Genomic DNA, 14,042 nt, shown 5'->3' with positions numbered 1-14,042 from the left:
CGCTGGAGGTCCTCACACAGCGTGAGGACGTCCAGCGACGCTCTAGCAAGGAAAATCCTTGCTAGAAATCAGGAAGTGACCTCTAGTGGCTGTAGACAGCCACTAGAGGTGGAGTTAACCCTGCAATGTAATTATTGCAGTTTATAAAACACTGCAATAATTACAGTTGCAGGGTTAGGAGTAGTGGGAGTTGGCACCCAGACCACTCCAATGGGCAGAAGTGGTCTGGGTGCCTGGAGTGTCCCTTTAAGGAAATAAAAACATAAAAAAAATAAAAAAAAGATCGTTATGAGAGCTATCTTTCTCCTGAGTTCAGAAAAGCCGAGTACAGCAGCCTTCTGATCTGCAGTGGGGATAGATTTTGTGTACTCTAATAAGTAATGATCATTCGGATGACTTCAAAGCTCGACAGTCTAATTCAATACCGAGATGTATTAAGTAAGTATATTGGAGAACAACAAATGTAGATTAGAGTAAAGAAGTTAATGTATTGTGGTGGAATTTCAGTGAATGTAAATTTAGTCCACGTGGCATATGTGTATGTTGTGTCAGTAAGTTAGCTACACATAGCTAGGATACTGCCATCAATGTACTGAGCATGTGCAGGAATGCAGGAACTGAAATTGCACTTATTTCCTTTGTCTTGGATGAGCCATGTTGTCTGACCAGATGTACAAGTCTATATTCTGCTCATTGATTGGTTAAAGGTATATGTGGGTGTAGCTATTAATGGGAGGAGTTATAGTGCTATATAAGGAATGTACACCATGTGTTGGTCTCTCAGATATTTTTGGAACAGGAGTTCATCTGAGGCCCGATCGGTATGTTAATAAAGACCTCTTACTTCCTGAAGACCTGCATCCATTTCTCTGTGTTTTGCTTCTGTTAGTTTACTCGGTAACAGTATTATTCTCTCCAGAAATTGTGTTTGAAATAGAGGTAGTATATACTACGTATTCTCATTTATTATCCATCGTAACAATGTGCTAGCAAATACATACATTCTTAGCTATTTAGACCTAAAGCTAAGATGACTTTACCACATGTCAATCAATCACCTGCATAACGTCTATGCTGAGGACTGAATGACAACAGAATCAGGAGAAACCTTCTAGTCATTTATTCGGCTCTTTCCCACAGAAGCTGCAAGGTGGGCGCTGAGATTACTCCCCAAGCGAGCTTGTACTCTGCAGGGGGAGTATAGAAACAAAGTGACTTACACCACTCCATTCTCTTGCAGATAAGTTGGCAATGAACCCAGCGAGTCATAGCGGAGTTGTGTGCTGGCGGGAACCATGGGTAGGATGTGAGCAGATACTTAAAGGAACACTATAATGCCAGGAATACAGACATGTATTCTTAACACTATGGTCCTGAAATAGATGTTAATGTCTCCGCCCCTCTCTCTGTGGAGTTTAGAGGTGATTAAACTCGCCTTTTCTACTTTGGTGCAACTGGCCCCGCCTCCATGGCTGAGATTATCAATCTTCATGATCTCAGCCAATCCGATGCTTTCTTTGGGAGGCAATTATACATGTGCTGCAAAACGCCACGCTGTGCCAATCAGCATCTCAATCAGTGCATTTTAATGAGAAACGTTCAGCTCCTCCATGCAGTGGCCTTTAATGGTTATGATACTTGGAGTACCCCAACCCTACAAAATATATTTATTTTTCACTGGTCAGTTTAGATGATGCCATGAAAAACAGGTTCAACATTTTATCCTTAAAAAAGTTTAGCATTTACACATTCTAAACATGAAAGACTCAGATTCCATTCCAATGACCTACTACCTCCATCATAATCATATAAACAGACATCAGCTTTCCCTCAGTGGAATATATCAAAATACTATGTGACAGCTGTTACAGCATGTGTTTTCCTTTTTGCTTTATGCCTTTTAGAAAAGGATGTGATCCAAATCATCACAATAATATTAATGTATGGCGGCAAGATGTCTTACTAAGAGCAGTCAGCATATAGCTATTTGGGGATTTACCCAAATGCACGATTACAATGTTCTTATTCTAAGGGCAATGAAATACGTGATAAAAACACATCGATGGCACCAGTTTTATGGGCACTTTGGACAAACAAGCAATTAGTGCAAAAAGGTTCACTATATTAAACTGTACAAATGTTTACTGCTGGGGTTATAAATGTCTATGGCACATTCTTTGAAGAAGTTGATCCATTTTTTGTGCATTGTATAAATGATGTAGAAAAGAGTCACAAAAGCAACTTTAATTTACTTTAGTTTAATTTGATTTATACATCCCCCCAGCTGTGGGGAAAATGGTTTAATTTTCAATTAGACATAACTTACTTTACAAGTTTTTATCTCCAGGTCTGTAAATTGAACTTTAATTGCATACATGAAGCTCCTACAGAGTCTAGCAAGCTAGTAACAGAGCAGGAGGTAAGAAATTCTAAATTAAACAGAATTTGCAATAAAGGAAGTGTAAACATTAGATGAAACTTTATAGGAAGTGTTTAGTAAGTCACATGCAGGGAGGTGTGACTAGGGTTCATAAACAAAGGGATTTCACTCCTAAGCGGCAGAGAATTGAGCAGTGAAACTGCAGGGGCATGATCTATACATCAAAACTGCTCCATTAAGTTGTTTTGGTGACTATAGTCTCCCTTTGAATATACAAAGATACTCAGATATGAAGTTCCTGCATTTTCAGCAAATCCTGAAGGTGTTAATACTTACCGAACCAGGAAGGAAATTACAGTCAGTTAACTTCCTTTTGCACAGCAAGAGTTTCTGAGAGTTTAGTTCAATAGTCCATTTTCTATGTTACAAAACAGTTAAATCATAATTCCCAAAAACGTTTACTATGACAGAACAAAAAAAAGAAACAGAAAATATTGTTGGGTGGGACGGAGGCACAGAAAAAACAATTATTAATTTTCTTTTCGTTTTTTAAAAAAACAAACTGGAAAATAACAGCCTCCTCCATAATTTTACTTAACCTATATATTACATCTAACTTATGATTGCTTGGAGTGTACCCAGCAACCTCTCACAATCCCCAGGGATCAGAGCATTACCACGGCAGTGCTCTGATACTTCACAATTACAGGGCTAGCTAGAGCAGCAGAGGAGTAACTAAAAAACCACCGGGCCCTGGTGCAAAAACTGCTTTATAACCACCTAGCCCTTCCACGTGTCTCATCCCCCCCCCCCCCCTTCTCCATGTGTCTCATTCCCCCCCCCCACCCCCACTGCCTTCCATGTGTCTCATTCCATTACACACAAAAACTGTATCCACTATACACACACTGCATCCACTATACACTCACATACCGCATTCACATATACACTTCTACACTTCCTCCCTTACGTACACACACACTACATCCACTACCACAGTTCTAAGTTGAAATATGGTGTTAGGGGTGTCTCATGGTGCCAGGGCCGGACTGGAAACTAAAAGCAGCCCTGGAAAAAAATTCTATACCAGCCCAATAATGCGTCGCGCCAGCATAGTGTGCTGATATAGAGGGTGAAAAAATAACTTGAAATTGAAAACTCTTACTCTAACGAAAGAACGCATATAGGACTTCAAAATAAACAAAAGAGTGCCTTTATTTTAAGTAGACGTACATTTGCATGTAATCAATGTTTCAGTACAACTACTTTGGCCTATTAAGGACATTTTAGTAATGATACTGAAATGCTGAATGTCTGCAATTGCACAACTAAACAAAAATTAAGTTAGCTTGTTTATTTTGAAGTTCTATGGGTGCGCTCTAAACTTTAAATATGTTATGGTGCATGAGTATGCAACTAGCAACAAGACTGGGCCAATACGTGTTCATTATATATATATATATATATATATATATATATTAATGACATTTATGTGTGTATTATGCATATATAAATGTATATTACTATATGTGTAAATATTATAGGCATAATTATATGTTACTAATACACACATCAATATATATATATATATATATATATATATATGTGTGTGTATTACTATCAGGATCACATGAATTTACGTCTATTACTTTTACCTCGTTTAGTGTATCTTGTCTCCAATTGTCTCCTTTTTTTCCACTTACAGCGACCCTTGTGCATCTTTTACTTCATCCCAGTCCCTGTGTGTTTCTTTTTACCCTTCTCCAGCCTCTGTATTTCTCTTTCCCTAGCCCCTTTTGCGTTGTTCTTAGCCCCAGCCAACAAACCTTCTGTGTCTCTTTCTCCCCTCTCCTCCCTGTCTCTCTTCCCCCTCTCCTCCCTGAGTCTCTCTTCCCCATCTCCTCCCTGTGTCTCTCTCTTACCCCTCTCTCTTTGTACCCCCATCCCCTGTGTCTCTCTATTACCCCTCTGTCTCTTTGTCCCCCTTCCCTGGTGTCTCTCTATTACCCCACCTGTCTCTGTGTCCCCCCCTTCTCCTGTGTCTCTCTATTACCCATCTCTTTGTCCCCCCAACCCCTATGTCTCTCTATTACCCCTCTGTCTCTTTGTCTCCCCCCCTTCCCTGGTGTCTCTCTATTACCCCTCTCTTTATCCCCCCATCCAGTATCTCTCTATTAGCCCTCTGTCTCTTTGTCCCCCCCTTCCCTGGTGTCTCTCTATTACCCCTCTCTTTGTCCACCCCATTACCTGTCTCTCTATTACCCCTCTGTCTCTTTGCCCCCCTTCCCTGGTGTCTCTTTATTACCCCATCTCTTTGCCCCCATCCCCTGTCTCTCAATTACCCCTCTGTCTCTTTGCCCCCCCCTTCCCTGGTGTCTCTTTATTACCCCATCTCTTTGCCCCCATCCCCTGTCTCTCAATTACCCCTCTGTCTCTTTGCCCCCCCCCCCCCTTCCCTGGTGTCTCTCTATTACCCCTCTCTTTACCCCCCCATCCCGTGTCTCTCTATTAGCCCTCTGTCTCTTTGTCCCCCCCCTTCCCTGGTGTCTCTCTATTACCCCTCTCTTTATCCCCCCATCCAGTATCTCTCTATTAGCCCTCTGTCTCTTTGTCCCCCCCTTCCCTGGTGTCTCTCTATTACCCCTCTCTTTGTCCACCCCATTACCTGTCTCTCTATTACCCCTCTGTCTCTTTGCCCCCCCTTCCCTGGTGTCTCTTTATTACCCCATCTCTTTGTTCCCCCATCCCCTGTCTCTCTATTACCCCTCTGTCTCTTTGTACCCCCCTTCCCTGGTGTCTCTCTATTACCCCTCTCTTTGCCCCCCCATTCCCTGTCTCTCTATTACCCCTCTGTCTCTTTGTACCCCCCTTCCCTGGTGTCTCTCTATTACCCCTCTCTTTGCCCCCCCATTCCCTGTCTCTCTATTATCCCTCAGTCTCTGTGTCACCCCTTCCCCTGTGTTTCTATTACCCCTCTATTTATCCCCCCTTACCCTCTATTTGTCCCCCTTCCCCTCTTTTTGTCCCCCCTTCCCCTCTATTTGTCCCCCCTTCCCCTCTATTTGTCCCCCCTTCCCCTCTATTTGTCCCCCCTTCCCCTCTTTTTGTCCCCTTCCCCTTCCCCTATTCTTCTCTGTACCTGCTGCAACAGGAGGACTGAGGGAGGGGGCGGAGCTAACTACCATGCTCCCTCCCGGTTCCCATAATTCCCAGCATCTACACATCATAGAGTAATCCCTACTCTATGATGTGTAGATGCTAGGAATCATGGGAACCGCGAGGGAGCTTGGTAGTTAGCTCCGCCCCCTCCCTCAGTCCTCCTGTGCTGACAGCTATGCTGCTGTCAGTATCAGTGAGTGTGCTGCTGGATCGCTTAGGCGGCCGCCCGGCACACTCACTGATACTGACAGCAGCATAGCTGTCAGCACAGGAGATGGGGCCGCCGGCTGCAAGGTGAGTAATCACCTCAGACTGTGCCGCCGGACCGGCCACCCGGCGGCACCGACATGCGGCCGGTGGCCGCGAAATTATTAAAATACAGGGAGCAGGGCTCCCTCTCCAGCCCCCCAGGTGCCGCGGCCCACCGGGAAATTTCCCGGTATCCCGGTGGGCCAGTCCGGCCCTGCATGGTGCTGTGGGGGACTTGGGTTTGAGCTGTATGGTGTATGGGAACAGTAATTGAAGAGGTCCCTTCCCAAATAAGCTTACACTCAAAGCAGAGCCCACAGGATTTAAACTCACAGGAATGTGTCTTTAAAATGCAATAAAAGTGTAAAAATTATACATATATTGTTCGTGTTTTAAATTACATTTTAGTTGGGTAAATTATTATTAGTCAGTCACCCAAAATTTCTTAGAACAGCCCCACTCACACCCCTAAAATAAGTGCCCCTCTTTGTCCATTTCAAATGTTGGGAGGTATGGAAAAGTGACTCAAACTAGTTATCAATGGAATGTAACATAGAAACATAGAATGTGACGGCAAATAAGAACCATTCGGCCCATCTAGTCTGCCCAAAGTTCCAGCTGATTCAATGTGTTCCCGTGGTGATTATCCCACTTTTAGAAATGTCCATCACTTTCCATATTGGGAAACTTTACTAAAACTCCCCTGCTTGATTTGAAAATTTGGTAGAAAAATTTAATATGAAAGATTATTAAATGTTTTTAATATGATATAACTCTCAGTATCACCCTGACACTTAAAGGGTTACATGGGTTTGGGCTTTTTGTCTTTTCGAGAGTTAAATGCTCATCTTTGTAGTGGTTTAGGAGAATTTACGTTTTGTTTTTTTAACCTGTGGTTGCCAGATATGCGAAATATGTGAAGTACTATTTGGGTAACAATCCAACATTTAACAGGTTAATTAATATTTGTCATAGCGTTATCAGCTTCCTGGGAGGAATTGAACTTCAAGAAAACAAGAAACTAAACGCTTTAGACAAATCTTAGTCACGCTATCTTAATGGAAGTGGTATGGCCACCTAGTGCACTAAGCAGTCACTTCTGTCACATACGCGAGAGGCCTCGAATTCCTGTTGGAAAAAGCTGTCTCCGAACATTGATTAGGGGCGAGCGATTTGTGTGAGCTGTCACTCTGCAGAAAATCTCTGGAAGAAGTTCACATAATCTGGGCTCTGAAGAATGTTCATGGTCCGGTGACGCTCGGTTTAGTTCAGCCAAACAGAAAATTCAGCCGGAGACTTATCTAAGGTGAAAGCGCAGTCTTCCTGCCTTGAAGTAAAAGCTTTGCAACAATGTCACTTGGAGTGCTTTGGCAACACAATCAGACAAAGAAAGGAAGAATGCCATTTCCTGCTGGTGACTCAATCAAAGGGTCTATCTGTTAACCAGTTAAATACCATGCCCGAGTTATCATAAAGCTTTAATGTCAGGGGTGTTACTACAGGGGGGAACTTATCTGGGCTGGAGCCCACGAGAGGAGTTGATTGGGCACCTTTTCATTGTTAACATTAGCCCTCTGTAATGTTGAGAGGATAATAACCCCTCCAACTGCATAATATGGGACAGCGCCACTTTAATGCAGCGTATTTGGAGTTAATTTTACAGCACAGTGTGGGGTATTGCAATAGGTGTAGGTGGGTACATTACCTTTGGTACAGCTTTAATGCTGCAAGTTTGGGGTTAACACAGCACGGGGAGGAGTTTATAAATACAGGTTTCTACAATACTCTGAATGAATGCAACAATATGGTGGCACATTTGTGATTCATAGAATATGTTTATGTGTATGGTTAGACATAGGGGATGGTATAGGGTGAGTGTATTGGGAGGGGGTAAAAACTGTACTGTCTTTTTTTGCCTCCTACCAGCAACCCCCTTTAAGATGGAGAGCTTTTTAAACTTGTATTATTTCTTATGACCTTTTCTGTGTTACTAAAACCATTTTGGAGTTTATATATCCTTTCTAGAGTATTGCTACTTTGTCACATATCCTCTAGTGATCTTGGGTATCTTTTGAGATTCCAAGGCAGGGAACGTTTCTTTACATGACTGCAAGCTGGATACTTTTGGATTCTATTTCATCCCTTCACCTTCTGTATTATATAGTTACTACCTTGGGTCACAGATAACGCCTTTCTTGCTACTTTGTGGCATTCCGTGGCACCCACTGGGAATGAGCCTCTGTCAAGGTACTACCCCAACACACATGCAATAGGTAACTCATTTGATAAATGACAGCACAAATTACCAGACCTTAGAGTGTGACCAGGCTTAACATAAGGATAATAAGTATAGAACATAGTTTCTCAACCTGTGGTACACATAGCCCAGGAGGCACATGCACAACAACCAGGGTGTATGCCAGGAGCTGGCCGGCTTGCCACCTTAGCCCCTGCCAGGAGGCGGTCCGCTGTGCACTAAGGCAGAGTAGGCATCTTCTAAGTCGGACGGAATGTAATGTGTTCAAGGGGGCAATGAAGACGAGTGGCGAGGGAGTGCTAATGTTTGTCCTCTTCCAGCACTGGTCCTAGTATCCTGCGGTTATGCCGGAAGCCAGGTTATGACAGCCCCGGCATCATTAAATACCAGACGAGGGAGCAGAGCAAGAAGACCATAAAAAAACCTAATAATTATAATCTACAAGTTTCTGTCATTGAATGTGTGTGTCTGTTAGTGTGTGTCAAATAAGAGAGAGTGTATTTCAGTGAGTGTGCCTGTCAGTGTGTCTTATCCGTAAGTGTGCCTGTCAGTGTTAAATCCGTGAGTGTGTGTCTGTCAGTGAATGCGTGTGTCAGTGTGTCTGTCTATTAGTGTGTTTCAAATCAGTGAGTGTGTGTCTGCCATTGCGTGTGTGTGTGTCAGTGTCCTCTGTGTGCCAATGTGTGTGTGTGTCAGTTTCCTCTGTGCGTAAATGTGTGTGTCATTGTTTTCGGTGTGTAAATGTTTCTGTGTGTCAGCGTCCACTATTTGTGTGTAACTATTAAATGTGTATGATATTTTCATTGTGTGACTTTTATACTTCAGATTTTATACTCTTCCTTACATACACAATTTATTCACATTGTCATATTTATTTTAAAAAATATATTCTTTATCACCTTTAATAAGGATTGTTCTCCAATATGGGATTACATTAAATATCAGTGTTTACACGTTTATATGGAATTGAAATCAATAGAAATGACTTTCTCGAGGCAGGGGTGCTTAGGCTATTTTTTATACCTGCAGGGGTACTTTTCCGTATAAGGTTGAGAAACACTGGTATTATTATAGAGTTCTTAGAGAAATAAGGTAAATGGAAGCAATTCAAGTTCAAGGACAGGAGAAGGTCTGATAAATAAATAGGGGTAAGGGATTCCAGAGGTAAGATTAGTCGAATAACAAAGCCAAGGCAAAACCAGAAAACCCACTGAATTCAATAAAGCACTCTCTGGTTACTAAAACCACGGCAGGGCAAGGGAGTAAAGTCATAGAAGGATTTAAATAGGCTCAAGTGTGTAGTGTCTTGTTGGGGAACAATTGGAATGATTAACAACAATTAGATAAGTGTGTTTAGCGCACAAACGTTATGGGATATACGGTTTCTTTAAAAAATAGCAGATCCACGCATCCCTAGTGCTCCAATTTTGTTTAGATGTGAGATGTTCCGTGACTTGGAACACTGAGAAAATTTAAATTCTACAACTAATCACTGGGGCTTATACATATCTAGTCCCTGCTAGGTTCCTTCTGACGTTGAAGAAACTTGACATGCATAAACAACATAGTGAGCATATCACGTTTATGAAAAGAAAAATACATGAATGAATAGAAGGTGGAGGTAAGGAGGTGGGCAGGGGGGTAAGAGAGTAGTCGCATATTTGTACTCATTAAAAATGTATATAAATCTTATACGGTCTAAGAATCAACTCCACATGGAACAAAGAGCAGAAAAATGTACAGAAAAAATTGGCATTTTACAGAGATGTTCTGTTTACAGACATAGACACCTTTCTTTTTTCAGAGGTTTTCATAGTACAAGGTTTTCATTTGAATGTTTTATGGACGAAGCTGTCGATAAAATTAAAATATTTTTTATTCTTTTGGTTTGCAGCTCGTCTTGCTGTTGTTTCAGATAACTTGTTCATCTCAACAAGTTGGATGCAGTCATCCAATGTTGGGGCTATATTGTTCCTCCAGTTCCGACTTACATGAGGCAGAGTGTGTCTTTGGGTAATTTTAGGGGGTAGTTTTGTAGTAATAAAGTTTCCAGATTATGTGGAATACGCATTCCTGTCACCTTATATATCAAGTCTGCCACTTTTTTCCAATAGTTTATTATTTTTGGGCATGCCCACCAAATGTAGAGCATGTCTCCGAACTCCTCCTGGCATCTCCAACATTTGTCAGATATACTAGAATTCATTCGGTGTAAGCGCTTTGGCACTAAGTACCATCTATATAAAAAGTTTCTGGATAGCTCTATATGATTAGTGCACAGTGTAAATTTTTTATATGAAGGGAATAATTTTTGCCAGGTTGTTTCGGCAATCGTGGCCTTTAAGTCACGCTGCCAAGCCCAAATAAATGGTAGTTGATGGATTTCATAATTAGAATTCAGACCTGCATAAAGCTTCGAGATCATTTTTGTACCTGCTGCTTGTTTTGTGAGTGCTTTCTCAAAGCTTGTCAGCTGCTGCCCATGTACAGTATGATACGCAGGAATATAGTATCTCATTAACCACGTTTTCATTTGCAAATACGAAAAGTGTGCTACCCTTGGGAGGTTGTGGGTTTGTTGAAGGTGTGCAAACTCTATAACCATATTGTCTTGGATTAATTGGTAAACGTAATATATGCTATGACTTTCCCAGAGTCGGGAGTTAAAGTTGGGTATCATGGGGGCGGGGCCTGACCGCAGAGCCGAACGGTCGACATCCTTGTGGGCTCCTGCATGACTCCGCAATTTAACCGGTTTTCCCCGACCCAAACGCGACTTAAGCGGGCCGATAGAGCCAGCAATCGATGGGGAATGCCGAGAGGAACAGAATGATGCCCCTCAAGCGGCGAAACGAGAGTTTTATGCCCGACGGCCGTCGGAGGCCTAGTCAACGGGCGGGAGCAAGAGAGACGGCCGCTCTCCCCCCGCCAGGACTGGGGGCTTCGCTGTGGACAGATCCCTGTCCCCCCCCCCTGGACCGGTGGGGGTCATCCCGGTCCTCCAGCATAGGACACGTTCCCCTGGGACACAGACCCGTGCCACGCAGCCATGACAGCAACACGAGGCCTGGCCTGGCCAAGATGGCAGTCGACAAAGAGGCTCCTCTGCAACAGCGGAGCGATGAGGACTGGGCGGCGGCATTCCAGGCTAAATTCGACGCAATCTGCCAGCGCTTCTGGGACCGCATCGAGGATGGGAGCCCACGACCTGTACAGGTACCTGCCTCAACGGCACGAAGCCGGTGCGCCCCCCTTATCGCACAGACGGGCCATCCGACCCCAGCACAAGCACCGCGAAAGCGGTTTAAAGATACGGAGACCCGGAAGATAACACACAGACCGGGTGCATCCAGCACAAACCCGCCCCACAAAAGCCGGGCACAGGCGTCACAGAAGCGGGTGAGAGGATACTGCAGTCCGCCCATCACAAAGGGGGGCCCCAACAGACCGCTAACTCTAGGGCGCCCCTGCCAGACAAAACCCCTGCCGACACCACCCGCCAACCGAACAGGCCTGAGGGGCAGAGACACCAGGCCACCGGGTACACATCTGACGAAACACAACTCCTCACCACAAACAGGACTGGAAAAGCCACGGCAGACTAGCACCCGCAAGTACAGCACTCACCCCTGGTGGCTGATGCCTCTGACTACGCTGAAGAACTTTAATTCTTTCCCAGACCGTACAGAGTCCCTGCTCTGTACCCTCATGCTGGACAGGTCGGTATGCCGGGTGGGCATAGGATGAAGGGGCTAACTTAAAGGAACACTATCACCGCTGGCAGCAACTCACAGCCCGGACACCCACCTCGCAATATGTGTTCCTATTTGAACTGTCAACGACAAATCTTATTTAGCATTACCCGGACATGCATGTTATTAGTTTCACGCAGTATGTTTAGCATATGATTAGATTACCTGACCCACCAGCACTAGCCTGCTCACATAACTAGCGCACTGCATTCACTTTTGTAGTTTACCAGCGTGATACGTTGATTACGTTCAGTTTCATTATTATCATTTACTCTAATCTCTTTTAATTTTTTGTCATTAATGCGCTACGAAGACAAACACCTAAACAACCAGCCTGCTCCATATCTTAAGCGCAATCAGCACTGTTCTATGCATGCCTAGCTTAGCCTGCTATACCATGAAAACAAAGTTTAATAGCTTGATACCCTAGATAACAATATTTAAGCGAGAGATAACAGTATCAAAGCTAGAGATAGAGATAACAGTATTGAAGCGAGAGATGACAGTATTAAAGCGAGAGACAACAGTATTAAAGCGAGAGATAACAAATATTAAAGCGAGAGATAACAGTATTAATGCGAGAGATTACAGTATTAAAGCGAGAGATAACAGTATTTAGCCATAGCATGTTACTATACATAAAATGAGGTTGATAATCTTAGGAGACGTTGATAATATGTTATGACGACCCTATCCTGTACAACTTTTGAAAGTCTCCCTCTCTTTTTCTGTACCCCTATAATCACATGCCTCAACAAAAATAAAGAATAAAAAAAAAAAAAAAAAAAAAAAAAAAAAAGTTGGGTATCATAGATTGGAGATTAGTGATAGTCATTGCCGGGGAATAAAATATTATGCGAGCAATATCTATGTTTATGTGCATTCCAGATATGTAATGTCAAGGCAGTCGTGGGAAGCAAGGATATCTTTTTAGGTCAAAGGTGTTTCGGAAGCCACATCAAAGAGGAGAAATGATGACCCTGTGTTACTGTTGACTCAAGACTCACCTATAATGGTGGGTATCTCTGCGTTTGTGCTGTTACTAACAGATTAATATTAGCTGCTAGATAATAATATTTTATATTTGGTAGGCTCATGCCTCCATTAGAAACGTGGCGATACAGGGTAGATGCAGAGACTCTCGTTTTTTTTTTCAGCTCAAATAAATTTGTTGATTTACCTTCTCTACCTATTTCTACAAAATACTGAGTTGGTATTTTGATTGGGAGAGTTCTGAACAGATATTGATATTTAGGAATAGTTATAATTTTAACAGCGGCCATTCGTCCTGACCATGAAAGAAATGTCTTTTTCCAGCTAGCCAAAAATGTTGTACTGTGAGTTTGTAGGTCCAAAACTCCATAGTTTGCCTTATACAATTTATTCATTGAAGTCGTAAGTTTTATCCCCAGAAATGTTAAGTGATCAGTCCTCCAATCATATTGAGGGTTTGTAAGGACGTGTGTGGCACATGGAAACTCATAGCCTGCGTCTTTGTAACGTTTAGCTTATAATAAGAACAGCGGCTTTATGACTCTAGGTTGGCTGCAAACGCTGACAGGGATTCCCATGGTCTGTGAAAGGTAAGGAGGATGTCAAACGCTAGTAATACAAAACCGCTATTAGCGACTTTTGCCGCCGGGTTGCTATATAACGCCTTAACTGCCGTGATAAAGGTTGATGGGGATTGGAACTTTTCTTTCTTTTTTTTTTTTAATCTTTATTTTGGTGTGCAATAAAAGATAAACATACAGGCTTATGCCACGACAGCTCTACAAGCTAAATTAATATAAACAATTCCATACAGTGTCATGACATGAGAAACAAATGCACATTTTTATATGGTAAAGGGATATCCTTCAGTATATGCTGTAAAGCAGAAGCGATATGCATAGCGTGGGTCCGTGTGTATACGGCATAGTGACATGGTTGATCTAACTGTGCCAACAATAGGAGGAGCAGGCAATAGTCACTTAATAGCTGGTGCATTGCAAAATACAAGATCTGAAACTGTTAGTGATTAGCCGCTTATTTTTTAACTACGTTTGGTCTATCTGTGCTAACAATGGGAAGAACAGGCAATAATCGCTTAACGGCTAGTACATTGCAAAACATAAGATATGAGACTGTTAGAGATTAGTCACACATTTTTGTAGTTATATGATCTCTAGAAGACAATGTAGACAGGTGGAGTCAGCGGCTAATGTTTAGGTTGTAAAGGCAAACAGGACACGTTACTGCCTCT

This window comes from Pelobates fuscus, chromosome 1 (genome assembly GCF_036172605.1).
Source record: "Pelobates fuscus isolate aPelFus1 chromosome 1, aPelFus1.pri, whole genome shotgun sequence".
NCBI classification, from domain to species: Eukaryota; Metazoa; Chordata; class Amphibia; order Anura; family Pelobatidae; genus Pelobates; species Pelobates fuscus.
This window is presented reverse-complemented; position numbering follows the sequence as displayed.